The sequence below is a fragment of the Wyeomyia smithii genome, chromosome 2 (assembly GCF_029784165.1).
Source record: "Wyeomyia smithii strain HCP4-BCI-WySm-NY-G18 chromosome 2, ASM2978416v1, whole genome shotgun sequence".
Classification (NCBI taxonomy): domain Eukaryota; kingdom Metazoa; phylum Arthropoda; class Insecta; order Diptera; family Culicidae; genus Wyeomyia; species Wyeomyia smithii.
In genome coordinates this window covers 202,601,857-202,617,086 of record NC_073695.1, presented here as the reverse complement: position 1 = coordinate 202,617,086, position 15,230 = coordinate 202,601,857, and the positions used below count along the sequence as shown (strand labels likewise).

The following is a 15,230-nucleotide window of genomic DNA, read 5'->3' as shown; positions in this document are numbered from 1 at the left end:
TACCAGCCACCATGCACTTCGTTTTGGTAGAGTTTATGACAAGCCCCATTCTCACAACTTCCCTCTTAAGAGGTCCAAGACCTTTTCACCGCCTTATGGTTGATACCAATCATGTCGATATCGGCCGCAAAATCTAGGAGCCTGTAAGACTTCGTCTTGATGGTGTCACTTCTCTGCACGCCAGCCCTCCGTATAGCACCTTCCAATGCGATGTTGAGCCCCGTCACCCTTCTTCAAACTACCTACCTTAACAATCAGATGATAAACGTGGTTGCACGTGCTGTAACAAAAAGTTGTCGCCATATTGTTCGGTTCTGGACCATGTTCGGAAATTACCCAGGCGTTTCATCACCCGGAAGTCTCCTTCGATGTGATCGAGCCATCGTGAACACTGCGACCCTGTATTTCTGGTTCCGGTGTGGATGCTAAATGCTCGCGACGTGGCCGGGTCACCGCAGCCCATTGAACTTCGACAGGTGTACAATAGAGTTCTTCTCAAGTATCGGGTTCAAGCAGCTCCGCCATTCTCCATTGTCCGTCTGTACTCCACCGTTTTGGTTCGAAAAAAATTGAGAGCGCTCAGGTCCCTCACGATAAGCGTTATTGTCTCGATTTCGTAGAGGACTAACGGTCTGATAAGGGTGTTGTACAGAATCTGTAAATCTGTGTGTCGTTGCGCTTGAAGGTAAACTAATCTTGTGAAATTCGTGCCCTTTGTGTCGCACCCTCGAAGGCGATGTTAGACAGCAAACAAAAACATCGTTTTGTTACAATGCTATGCGCGACTCAAAGGGACTCTAGAGTATCCTTGAAAGACCTTACTTGCATCTTGGTGGCCTTGATCAATAGTTCATCCGGAAAATCATTGTCATGCATGATTTGCCAGAGCTGTTTCCGATCGCTTGTATCGTAGGCAGCCGCGAAGTCAATGAAGATGGGGTGTGTGGGCACGTTGTAATGCAGCGACTAAACAGAATCTGCGAGAGTATTGTGTAGGCGGCATACGAGGTGCCGCAGTAGTTACGGACTGCAGCTTGTCGCCCTTTTTGTAAGTGGGTCAGACGATTCACTCAATCTACTCGTCTGGTAGCCTTTTCTCCTTCCAAATCCTGGAAATGATTTAATGTAGCGCGCTAATCAGCGCCTCTCTAAAATACTTGAAGAGCTCCCTCGGTAGTTCGTCATTACCGGCGGTTTTGTTGTTCATCGGTTTCCCGTTCGAACACCTCATGTTCAAAATCCTCTAGCTGGAGCTTCATTCATCTAAGAATCGTGGTCATGTCGTTCCGTGCCCGTTTATACTTGGCTTTATTCTCCCTCGTCGACTTGCCCTTGTATATCTCCAAGGTCCGGTTCTTCTCATTCTCCGCTGCCTCACATTCCCTGTTGTACCAGTCGTTTCCGCCGATCGGTTTCTAAAAGCTATGCGAATCCTGCATCAGTCGTCATCTAGAGACGATGCACGTCTTTAGAGCTAAAGACGATCTAGAGTCTTCCTTCGTGAGGGTATTGCACGTTGAGGATGGTGTGGTTGTAGAAACGGCTTTTTATTTTCACCATACACATTCTGTCGCTGATTGCCTGCAACTTGATCATATGACTCTGCATTCTGCTCAGAACTGTTTGGCCGGTACCGAGCTTGTTTGGTGGTACCGTCAGTCTGGAGTGCTGTGCTATGCGGCCACAAATCCATACATACTCCATACTTTCTTTCTTTTACTGCGAAGTTCCTGGAGCGCTACAATATCTACGGTTTGCAAGGTTCCAGCTGATCCAGAAGGATGCAGTCACCCGATTCATCCACGTACCGTTCCATGTACCGAGCTTCCAATCGTCGTCCTTCTTTCGTCTCCTAGGTGGTCATTTTGTTTAAGGACTGAGGATGCTCAGTATCGCGACGGAGATGCCGTCTTGAATATAGTTGGCGAGTCACCGCATTTCATAGTTCAGCCGTCCGCTCTGGATAGGTCGCTGTTTGAACCGCTCCTGACATGGAGAATAGACTCTCAGACAAACTGCTCTCCAAGGAGAACAGCGCCCTTGACCTGTCAGCTTACGACCAAGTTCCTACCGATTTACCGATCTTTCTTGGGTCGCACTGTCGTAGTCAGTACCACGTGAAGGCATGGATAGAAGTTGTTGGGTAATATACCCTGGACAACACTGAAGTCTATTTAATGCCAATTAACACGGGTTTTACAGCTGGTACGCTCCGCTTAACCGTTCACCAACCAAGAAACGTTGGATATGACACACAATGTAAGCTATAGTCTGTAATCTATCTTTAATCAGTCTATTCTATCTATAAAAGACAAGTTTCGTATGTGTTTTGAGCTTTAATCAAACTTTACTCACTTCTCCAAATTTAACGTAATTAACCCTCAACTAAGATTACTTTAAGTAAATTCAATATTTTTTTTGTTATTTGGAAACTAGTTTGAGCAAATTTGATTGAGTTTTGACTGAGTTAGAAGATTTGCGGACAAACTAACGCGACGATGGATCGAGTAATGTGTGTAGTTCGAGTGTCGGGGGCACTCTCGAGCCCCTTCGAAACCCGTAGAGGTTTAAGGCAAAGTGATGATCTCTCGTGCCTACTGTTTAACATTGTCCTGGAAGGTGTCATTAGAAGAGCGGGGATTAACACGAGTGGCACGATATTCCAAAAGTCGGTTCAACCGTTTGGCTTCACCGACGATATCGACATTGTGGCTCGGACCTTTGTGAAGATGGCGGATACGTACATTGGATTGAAGACTGAAGCCAAACGTATTGGACTGGTCATCAATGCATCGAAAACGAAGTGCATGAAAGGAAGGGGTTCACGAAAAGACAGTGCTAACCTCCCACTTCGAGTTCAAGTTGGTGGTGATGAAATCGAGGTGGTCGATGAGCTCGTGTACCTGAGCACACTGGTAACTACCGACAACGATACCTGCAGAAAAAATCATCGGTGCATTGTGAAAGGAAATCGTGCATACTTTGGTCTCCAGAGGACGCTCCGATCGAGCAGAAATCATCGCCGCACCAAGTTAACCATCTACAAGACGCTGATCAGACCGGTAGTCCTCTACGGGCATGAAACATGGACTATGCTTTAGAGAACAAACGCGCCCTTGCGGTTTCCGAGCGGAAGGTGTTGCGTACCATCTTCGGTGGACTGCAGATGGAGAACCGAACGTATAGAAGGCGAATGAACCACGAACCGCAGGAGCTGCTTGGAAAGCCATCTATCGTCTACACCGCTAAGATAGACAGGTTGCATTGAACTGGACATGTCGTAAGAATGTCGGACGACAGCCCGGTAAAGATGGTTCTTGAGACCATTCGTCAGGTACGAGATGGAGAGGTGCACAACGGACAAGGTGGATCGAGCAGCTGGAAGTCGACCTACGGACCCTACGCAGCTTGCAGAGCTGGCGAACTGCAGCCATGGTCCGAGTGGAATGGAGATGACTCTTACGAACAGCAAAGGGACTGTTTGGTGAGGTAAGGTCTTTCAGAGAAGTCTGAACGAGAGGTAGTGAGTTAGGACGGTATACACTTGAACCACCGGTTAGTCGAAAGTTGCGAGTAATTTTTGTCATATCACTTTGAAACAAAGATATTCAGAAGCCAAAGTGTAAGGTTTCTCAGGCTTGTTATACTAAGAATGAAACCTGTCTTGATGCCGCAGAACGAATGAGAATATTTTCAATAAATATTCAACCAAGCAAAATGCATCATCATATATATTGTGTAACCATCATCTTCTTTTATATTGTTTCCTTCGTGTCTGATATGAACATTTTCGACTTTAGGATGGCCAAAGACCACCCAAAATGTGTATTTCCGGAACTCGGATTGGGCCCAGCGAAATCGACTTCAGATATCATTTTAAAATTTAGGACGGCTATTTCCGGTTATTGAAGAACTGCTTAAATGGTTGAATGCCATTAAATTACGATTTCTAATAAACAGCCTAAAATGGCCAAACACCATTCAATATGAAAATTTCCGGGAATGGGATGATACCCAAAGGCCGGAAATAATCTCTAAACGCTATTTTCAAATCCAAGATGGCGTATTACGATTTCTGGAAAACAACCTAATTGGCGAATAGCATCTAATATGATCATTTTCGGAAATAGGATTCTATTTAGAGGCCGAAAATCATCACCAGACTTTTTTGGAAATTCGAGCAATACGAGGGGATCACAGACTGAAGAGCTGCAAAGAGATAGACCATCATTTTCTCATCGCAACCATTAAACCATTGGTACCGAATAAGGAAAAAAATTAAGTCACAATATTGACCGATTACAAGATACCCTTTTCGATTAATGCAGAGTGGAAGCAGATTTAAACCTACACAGGATAAAAGAATGTCGAAACGCAAAAATATATTGGGAATGGTTAAATGAAATATCGAATCTCTCTTTTAAGAATCCGGAAGACTTGCTGTCCATGAATATCGATGACAAGAATTGTCAGCTAAAGCAGCTTTTTGGTTGGTCGTGTATACAATGTCTTTTTAATTATCAAGATTTCAGAATGCAACTTTATTTGAACTAAAAAAAGTATCATTGAATGGAGATGGAATAACAGATGATGGGTGAGAAAACAATTAGGGTAGATGATCCAATAATTGTGGTAGCACCAATAGTTGCGGCATCGCTTTTAAATTCATCGTTTAAACTAATTAGAACCGAATTGCTTATGCTACATGTTGAAGAAAAAATAGATTAAACATAAGTACATATGTTACTACGACAATATATACTGAAAATATCCAAATTACCTAAGAATACTGTATTTTTCAGAAACTTACCCGGAAGGCACCACTCACTACCCATTTTCTTATTTTGACCACGATTGTTTTAGGATATGTGTGTGGTTTTAGTACGATTATTACTCATATAATTATTTTCCCAGATAACAGTTTATTATGGAAACTGTTGCACAGTTGAAGTTCGTTAATAGATGATCATATTATTTATAAATTACTTCCTTCACTATTGGATCACAGGATACACTATGCTCTTATAGTTGCGGTATGTTTCGCAATTCTGATTTAAGTTTATCAGAACATATGTTTGTGGGATTACTTGTGTATATTAGGGACAAGAAGGTACTAGGGGACATACCTAAATGATGTAACTTATTACTATTCAATTGTTGAACCCCACCTTCCCCTGCCACCGTGTATTTACCGATACTTCATACATGATCGGCCACAAAAGCTATCGCTCTCACCCCTAAAATGCTGTATTATGCATTTATGACCTCTTAATCTATGCTTACCCACTGCTTTTGGTCTTGTAATTTATTTAACGAGCCTTTCACACCTTCAGTCGCTCTTTTAGTAAACAGTAACGTCAACAATGTTAGCGCAAACATGGTATGAAGCAGAGGTAATAGACTCTAACTTCCAGTGTTGAGAAGTCACCATTTGTGAAAAAAAATTCTTCTGAATATTTCAAAATGAGTGCCATTGGTCTTTCTCTTCAGCCAATTTCAGCCCTTTTCAAATGTTAGTCTAAAGACATTTTATAAAAAGTATGCAGAATATGTTTTATTTTAATAAAACCTACATACCCTCACTGAATTTTGCCAACATCTGACCAAATTCGCGCAAAATCCGTCTCTTAGTTAACTTCGTGCATTTTTGTATTCACTTGCAAACCGACTTGTCAACCCATTAAAAACAATTTGTTAAATAGTAAAACAATCAAAAACCACTTCAAGCGAGGCAAATACCTTCATTTAACCAAGCAAACATGAATGTTTTATATACCGCAACTACAGGAACACCCATTCACAACTATAGGAACTCTACCGCAACTATTGGAACAAAAGCGTGCAACTTATTTTAGTTAATTTAAACCCTCAAAGCGGGTTTAAAGTCAATTTTAAGGTGCAAATAGAACCCATTTCAACAGAAAATAGCAAAACGAACCAGCTAGATTCGTTTTTCTTAGCTAAAACATGGCTAAACATGCATAACTCGTGCTTAGCTCCTCCACTATTGGGTCATTTACCCTAATAGGTTTTTTTATACAATAGTGTAAAATGTAAGTTTGATAATGTACACATAGATAACCAATGAATAAAGAGCAAAAATTTCTGGAAAAGAGCCTGAAATGGGCATATACTACAAAATGGGGGTGTTTTTGGTAGTCAGAGACCAGAAATTATTTAGAGATGTTTTTCATGTTTTTCATTTTATAATGCGACTTTGATTCGTGAAGAACTGTCCAGTATGGACAAATACCATATAATACAAACATTCCGAAATTGGGGTGATGCTCATAAACCGAAAAATACCTCCAAACGCTGTATTGAATACCAAGATGGCAACTTCTCATTTCTGGAATACAGCCTGAAATAGCTAAATATCATTCAATAAGGGAATTTTGGGAATCTGCCATATCAAACAATTTGTCTTTTGTGGTTCATCCTTTTAAGATTCTACCTTTCGTGTTGCTGCCTTTTGATTTCTTACTTTTCATTGGAGACCCTTAAAATTCATTAATTGTTATGATTACTCTCATTTGCTGATTTCAATAAACCATATCGAAATTTTGTATAGTGGCAAGTGTAAAAACCGCAAACAAATAGCCCACAAAATTTTCAAAAACACAATAGCAGTGAAAATCTAGCAATTTACTTCAAAATATGTGATCAACTGAACTTTGCAATCAGTGATGCATTTGAAGAATTCAATGCAAAAACTGAACTAGAAATTAAGTCTTGTCCAAAGAACTTCTTCAATTACGTCAAAACAAAACTAAAATCAGACAATTTTCCACCAATAATGCAACTCGATGAACATGTTAGTGATAACTCGGAGAAAAATTGCAATCTCTTTGCAAAATTTTTCCAGGAAATCTATACCACATTTTCCGAAGAAAATCGCGACCGCGATTATATTGCATTTCGTCCAGAATATCCAAGAAACGTTGGTGTCATTGGTGGATGTTTTGCAGGTTCTGAGAAAATTAGACCCTTCCAAAGGACCTGGACCTGACGGAATACCTCCAGCACTCATGAAAAATCTTTCGAAGGAACTTACATCTCCTTTGTTCTGGCTGTTCAATATGTCGTTGGAAACTGGAGTCTTCCCAAATATATGGAAAAGCTCATTTTTAGTGCCTATTTTCAAATCTGGGCGTATATCTGACATACGTCATTATCGTGGAATCGCTATTATCGCTTGCATTCCTAAACTCTTTGAGGCAATTGTCAATGAAAAGATATTTGCTCAAGTCAAAAATCGAATAACTGACAAACAACACGGATTCTTCAAAGGCCGCTCTACATCCACAAATTTACTTGAATTCGTAGATTACTCATTGAATGCAATGTTGAAACCATGTTGAAGCTCTCTATACAGACTTTAGCAAAGCATTTGATCGTATTGACATACCAATGCTACTTTTAAACTGCAAAAAATTGGAATTGAGTCTGGTCTCCTGAAGTGGCTCGAATCATATTTAACAAACAGGCAACAAATAATAAAATTTAATGGAAAAAAGTCAAATCCCATTCAAGTTACTTCAGGTGTTCCCCAAGGCTCCCACTTAGGACCCCTTCTTTTTATTTTGTACGTAAACGACATTTCCTTCATCCTCAAAATATTCAAGTTCTAATATATGCCGACGACATGAAGCTGTTTTTGGAAATAAAAAATCAAGAAGACATCAATGTTTTTCAGAATGAAATCCACACCTTTTACATCTGGTGTAAGAAAAGCCTACTTGAAATAAATGTAAAAAAATGCAATGTAATATCCTTTAGCAGAAAACTAACAACGCCCAAAATTGTAATTGCATTAGGGGATCAGAACGTGAAGAAATGTGATAAAGTTAGGAATTTAGGAATAATCTTAGATTCTAAACTTAATTTCATCGATCACTATAACACTATCATACACAAGGAAAACAACAACAAAATTAGTCAGTGCGTCTTGAACTGTCCTACAGATCAGACGTTTTTTCGGTTGCTTGTGGACTGGTCTTTGACTGCCTATAGCTTCAAAGTTTGTGTTTTGTCAGTGTGTCTTTTAAAGACTACCTGAAAGTTATTTCCCATCAGACTTTCTCAAGACTACCTACTTTTGAATTTAACATTTGTTTTAACTTTTTTCGTATCACCTGAAATGGCTGGACGGAAAAAGAAACCTCGCATCGCTGCGGGGAGGAAAAGAGAGGCATCTCTTTCTGACACTTCGAGTGTCTGTAGTGACAATCCTTTTGATATTTTGCCTGAGCAAGAAGCTGGTGAAATGGAAGTTACCAATAATGAAACTATACAAAATATAAAATCCTTAAAAAAGGAGAAAGTTCTACCTATTGTGGTAACTATTTCTTCTGAATTTAATATATTCAAAAAGGAACTTTCAACGTTTGTTTCTGACGTTAAAGTTACCTATCAAATTGGCCGTAGAGGTGAATGCCGCTTATTAGCCGACTCAGTAAAGGGTCGTGATCGTCTTGTTCAGTATTTAACTGACAAGATGTACAAATTTTTTACATATGACACCAAGAACGCCAAGCCGTTCAAGGTCGTATTGAAAGGTCTCACCAACGATCAAACCGTTGATGAGATCAAACTTACTTTAACAGAATTACTTGGCATAGCCCCTACCCAAGTAATTCTAATGAAACAAAAATCACGAGGCGAAAACAGTCAGAGAAATGGAATTTCCCTTGTTAATTATTTAATTCATTTTAACCGCAATTAGGTTAACAACTTAAAATTTTTTGAAATAGCACATGCTTTGTATAATGTGCGTGTAAAGTGGGAAATTTATAGGAAGTATGGCGGAGGTGAAAAGCATATCACCCAATGCCGTACTTGCCAACGTTATGGCCATGGTTCCAAATTCTGTAACATGGACCAAAAATGTCTTAATTGTGGAGACTCTTCTCACAAAAAGGACACATGTCCTGTGAAAGAGAGTAAAAATTTTCGCTGTGCGAATTGTAACGGCAACCATATGTCAAATTTTTATCAATGCCCAGTCCGTTTAGCAATTATTAAGGCAAGGCAAGGTAAACAAAATTCAATTTCTCAATTAAAACCAACTTCAAAACAAAATTCTCCAAGCGTACCAGTGACGCATAGTTTACCTACTCCTTTGCATACCCGTTTAACTTATGCACAGGTAGTTCGAACATTATACCGCCTAGTGTTGGTAGTTCGAAAATGACCGTTAATATGGGTAAGCAAAACACGCTAGAAAATAATTGTACACCTATTACTCCAGCTAATATTGCTGCCGAAAATATTTTTTCTAATGTCAACTGCCTGGGGCCTATTACGGCAGGTAAACTTTCTTTTTTGCAACAGGCAATGTTCGATCTTATGAACGCCATGTTGCAGGCAAAATCAATGTTTGAAGCCATTCAAATAGGCACAAATTTTACTATTAAAATTGTTTCTAATTTAAAATTTAGCAATGATTTTAAATAAAACAATTAAAATATTAAATTGGAATGCTCGCTCATTGAAGGCCAATGAGAATGAGCTTTTTAACTTTTTAACAGTAAATAATGTGCATATTGCAATTATTACTGAAACATTTTTGAAACCTAACATAAAATTAAAATATGATCCCAATTACGTGGTTCATAGATATGATAGGATTCAGGGTTCCGGCGGTGGAGTTGCAATTGTTATTCATCGCCGAATCAAACATCGTGCTCTTCCCCATCTTGAGACGAAAGTTATTGAAACTTTGGGAATTGAAGTTCAAACTGAACTTGGGATTTTATTTATTGCCGCAGCATATTTACCATTTCAATGCACACGCGAGCTCAAAAATTGTTTTAAACGTGATTTACAAAAACTCACCAGAAATCGTTCGAAGTTTTTCATAATCGGCGATTTTAACGCTAAACATCGTTCATGGAATAATTCTCAAAGTAATTCCAATGGCAAAATTTTATTCAATGATTGTTCTTCAGGATACTATTCTATTTTGTCTCCGAATAGTCCTACATGCTTTTCTTCTGTAAGAAACCCTTCAACAATTGATTTGGTGCTGACAGATCAAAGTCATGTATGTAGTGATTTGATCACACATGCTGACTTTGATTCTGACCATCTTCCAATAACTTTTTCTTTATCACATGAATCAGTTTTAAACCCTATGAGCTCTGTTTTTAATTATAACAAGGCTAATTGGGAGAGATACAAAACTCATATTGAGAGAAATTTCAATAATGAGCTTGATTTGCAAAACGAGGTGAATATTGATTCCGCTTTGGAAGCATTAAAATGTGCAATTGTTGATGCCAGGAATTATTCTGTTCCAAAGGCTCAAGTGAAATTTGATTCATCAATAATTGACGAAAATCTTCAACTTCTAATTCGTTTGAAAAATGTCCGCAGACGTCAATATCAACGTTCTCGTGACCCTGTTTTTAAAACTATTTATAAAGATTTACAGAAAGAGATTAAGCATAGATTTACTCTTCTGAGAAATCAAAATTTTGAGACTAAAGTTGAAAAATTGAAACCATATTCAAAACCATTTTGGAAGCTGTCGAAGATTCTTAAGAAACCTTCAAAGCCTATTCCAGTTTTAAAAGATGGTGAACGTTTTCTTGTATCCAATGAACAAAAGGCTCAAAGACTTGCTCAGCAGTTTGAGAGTGTTCATAACTCAAATTTGAATTTTGTGAGTCCAATTGAAAATGAAGTCACACGTCAATTTGATTTAATTTCTTCCCAGAATTTTTTACCTGCAGAAATAATTGAAACTAACTTGAATGAGATTAAATCAATTATTAAAAATTTCAAAAATATGAAAGCACCTGGTGACGATGGAATCTTTAATATACTAATCAAACATCTCCCTGAGAGCACAATGGAATTTTTAGTGAAAATTTTCAATTGCTGCTTCAAAATTGCATATTTTCCCAAATTATGGAAAAATGCAAAAATTACTCCCATTTTAAAACCGGATAAGCACCCAGCTGAAGTTTCAAGTTATCGACCAATCAGTTTGCTTTCTTCAATAAGTAAACTGTTTGAGAGAATTATTCTTAACAGAATGATGTCACACATTAACGAAAATTCAATTTTTGCAGATGAACAGTTTGGTTTCCGCCATGGGCATTCCACAACTCATCAATTGTTCAGAGTTACTAATATGATACGAGCCAACAAATCTGAAGGTTATTCCACTGGAGCTGCTCTTTTAGACATAGAAAAAGCATTCGACAGTGTTTGGCATAAAGGTTTGATTGCGAAATTGCAAACTTTTAATTTTCCAATTTTCCTAATCAAAATTTTAAAAAATTATCTTACTGATCGAACTCTGCATGTTGTCTATCAGAATTCAAAATCTGATAGATTTCCTGTCAGAGCAGGTGTACCTCAAGGTTCAGTCTTGGGTCCAGTCCTGTACAACATATTCACTTAAGATCTTCCTGATTTGCCTCCAGGATGCACAAAGTCATTGTTCTGCGATGACACAAGCATTTCCGTAAAAGGAAAAAGTCTTCGTGTCATATGCAGTCGATTGCAGAAAAGTTTAGATATTTTTTCTTCCTACTTGCAAAAGTGGAAAATCTCTCCCAATGCTTCTAAAACTCAAATGATAATTTTTCCGCATAAGCCTAGGGCTTCTTTCCTCAAGCCAAACAATAATCACGTTGGCAAGATGAATGGGGTTATTTTAAGTTGGTCCGACAAGGTTAAGTACTTGGGACTAACTTACGATAAAAAACTTATTTTCAAAGAGCACATTGAGAGTATACAAGCCAAGTGCATCAAATATACGAGATGTTTATATCCTCTCATTAACAGGAATTCTAAACTTTGTTTGAAGAACAAACTTTTGATTTACAAACAAATTTTTAGACCAGCAATGCTTTATGCTGTACCGATCTGGTCAAGTTGCTGTTCAACAAGGAAGAAAACGCTCCAAAGGATTCAGAATAAAATTCTGAAAATGATTTTGAAGCGTACTCCTTGGTTTGGTACGCTCGAATTACATAGACTTACTGGTGTTGAACCATTAGAAGCTATGTCAAATAAAATTATTAACAATTTTCGACAAAAATCGTTGCAATCCTCAATTGCTACGATAAGCTCTCTTTATAGCCAATAAGTTAGCAATTAAGTTAGTTGTAAGTTTACTTCCCCTTTTCTGACAAGTAGGTTTAAATCCCTACGAATGATAAGTCCTAATTGCGAAAGCAAACAAATCCTAACAATTAAAATTACAAATTTCTAACAGTGTTGAGAAGTCACCATTTGTGATTGGACACACATACTCATTATTTACTAATATTTATTATAAATACTTAAGCTACTAACAAATCCCCCCTTAAAAAAAAAAAAAAGGAAAACAACATGTTAGGGTTTATCAAACGCTTCTGCTACAATTTTCAAGACCCGTACACTATCAAAACTTTGTGTATTGCCTATGTGAGGTCAATACTGGAATACTGTAGCATTGTGTGGTCTCCTCGTCCTGGCGTACATGAAGAAAGAATAGAATCAGTACAAAAGCAATTTCTATTATATGCTCTTCGTAAGCTAGGTTGGACCGCACATCGTCTTCCGTCATATGAAGCACGCTGCATGTTGATTGACATTCATACATTAAAAGAACGGCGAGAGTACGCGATGGCTTCATTTGTAAACGATATCGTTTCGCAGAACGTTGACTCAGCAGTACTACTTTCTAAATTGAACTTTTATGCACCCATTCGACAACTTCGACACCGTAGTTTATTTGCTCTTAACCATCACCGTACGGAATACGCAAAAAATGGACCCATAAATAGTATGATGAATTCTTATAATCAACACTGCGAAGCCATTGACTTTACGATGTCCCGGTATAAACTGAAACAGTATTTCAAGTCCTTGAGGCTGAGGACACAAAATTAATTTGTTTTATGTTCGTGTATAGTTTAGAAATTATTGTAACCAGTCTACATATATGATTAACGAAATAAATAAATATGTTCAACTTCCAAATATCGCAGTTATGCTGATTCAAAACAATGTAGTTTAACAATAACTAGAGAAACTTGAAGTTACTTTTTCACAAATATATCTAGTTTAAGGGAGAAACGAACGCCGACCATAAATTTACATTATATTCAGATGTTAAGATTTCAGGTTCATAACATTCACAAAATTAATCAATACAGCTCCACTCAGCAACAGCCCACAGTAAATCTACCATCTGATGGTTGCACCATGAATGACATAATTTCTTTGTTGTAATAACGTGCTTTATATCGATATACCGTTTCCGCTGATGAATAAAGCGAAACGAACGCACCACAGTGAAAATACTTTCACCCTTCGTGGGAAATTGTACAAGCATCCAACGAAATCTTTCTCCTGGAGCCACGGCACTCCCGCAACCGTCTACAGCTGCTGAGTTGATGAATGAACTGCCGTGGCTGCAGTAACGACACAGAAAAAAAGGGGAAATCCCCGCGTCACCAAAAGGATGCCAGTTTCTGTTCGCTCCGTTTCACGCTTACGATTCTAAGACTAGCGGTTGCGTTTGTGCGCCTCCTTATCATACCGTACCTCTTAGATACGAGTGCGGTATGAAAAATGGACTGCCTTTTGGCGGAAAATAACACCCGGGAATCGGAACACTTGTAGTAAGTATTTGTTCCCTTATGCCTTGAAGCTATTCAAACGGGTTTAGCGAATTGTTCGAAACTTTGAAGGTTCTGAAAGTTTTCTTTTTCCAAACGATTGTTCAATTACATGAAAAATCTGGAAACCGTCAAACTAAATTGAGTGCTCTTCTCGACAATACTGCAAGCTTCTAGTAGACGAAGATGAAGACGACGATAGGAAAATGGTTTAGCTTTGGGGTATGACGCGATCCAGAAAAGTAACAGAACGCGCTTCCTTCGCATTAGACAACATCAGAGCAGAGGCTGTGACTGAAACAACTTGGTTTGAAAGATCGCACCATTTGGCTTGTGTAGTGTGATCACTTGGCCGATAGATCGGGAAACGATGGCAGACCAAGTGACAAAGACGCGTTACCGGTTCGGATGGATGCCATACTGTTGACCTTAAAAACAGAGACGCGATCATCTCTCTATTCCAAGCTGATGGAAAACTTCATTCAAAATATTTAGTGATTGTGCGCGCTCCGCTAGAGAGCACTGCGCGGAAAGTGGAAACCATTTACAGGATGTTTCTTCTCAATCTATTTTCAGGTACGTCGTCACTGTGCCGAAGCAAGGCAAGCTTCTCCATTCGGGTAGCCTGGGCAGAGGGACGCTAGGCGTCGACTTGTTCTGCCGCCGCGCTGCGCACCGTCACGCGGTGGAAAGAAAGGTGAGAGCAAACATTCGTCCAGCACAGGCAGGAATTACTTTCGAGTACCATTTAGAAGTCCCACCGGGGGGTGAATTGATGCGAAACAGTGGGAATAGTGTTGAGTTGTTGTGGGTAACATGTCACATCTGGGCCGACTCGGTTCGTAGTAGGTAGTAGGTTTGCCACTGCTGGCGAACCAATTAGTGGCCCGGGGTAATGATGGATGCAAGCTGTTTGTTTTGCCGTTCGACATTCGACTTCGGAGCTCTTTTAAAGCTGGGGAAGCTTGAGATAAGCTGGAATGCAACTGTTTGCTCTTCATTTGTTTGACCTGGAAGTACGAGAGGGTAATGATGAATAACTCTTTCAGTTGGTTGACAACAGGTTAAGCAGATTATCCATGTCTTTAATAGTCGATATAGCTGACAGAAAAAACCATGGCGGATATCTTTTTTGAGACAAACTAATTCTGGTTTTAAATTAGTTTTTTTTTAATTATTTTGTCGTTATTCAATAGGGTAAAAAAATTGTAAGTAACGGTGAGGCTCCCTGTCATCCTCCTACTTGACACTTCTTTCACGCTAAAAGCAAAGCAAAGCCTTGGTGCTACATTCCGATTCGGAACTTGACCTTCTGTTTACTATACACAGACTTCGCAGCCAACCGTTAAGCGTACAGGACAATTGCGGGGCTAGCGCTACGATCCTACTGACACTAACAGTCTCTCCCGAGTCAAGACTCGAACCTTCGACGACTGACTTGTTAGGCCAGCATCGTACCTCGAGACCAGCTGGGGAGGCGTGATAACTTTCACGCTAAATTCCAGTAAAAAGTCACACACAGTTGAATGAATATCTATCCAGGCAGTCAGAATTGCCGATATTTGGCAGGGTACCTAACTCTTTAAGGAGCTCGATAAAAAAGGCCAG

The 15,230-nt window shown here is 39.1% G+C and overlaps 1 protein-coding gene across 3 annotated transcripts in view; it reads left to right on the top strand.

Moving 5' to 3' along the window:
• LOC129721297 (protein CBFA2T2) overlaps positions 1 to 15,230 on the top strand; it is a 203,501-nt gene that overhangs the window by 33,557 nt on the left and 154,714 nt on the right. For 2 of the 3 annotated variants that reach the window (XM_055673723.1, XM_055673721.1), the window contains exon 2: positions 14,199 to 14,319. The exons of the other annotated variant lie outside the window; for it this stretch is intronic. The gene's annotated coding sequence lies outside the window, so the exon portion shown is untranslated. The remainder of the gene's footprint in view (positions 1 to 14,198; positions 14,320 to 15,230) is intronic. 3 annotated transcript variants of the gene reach the window in all.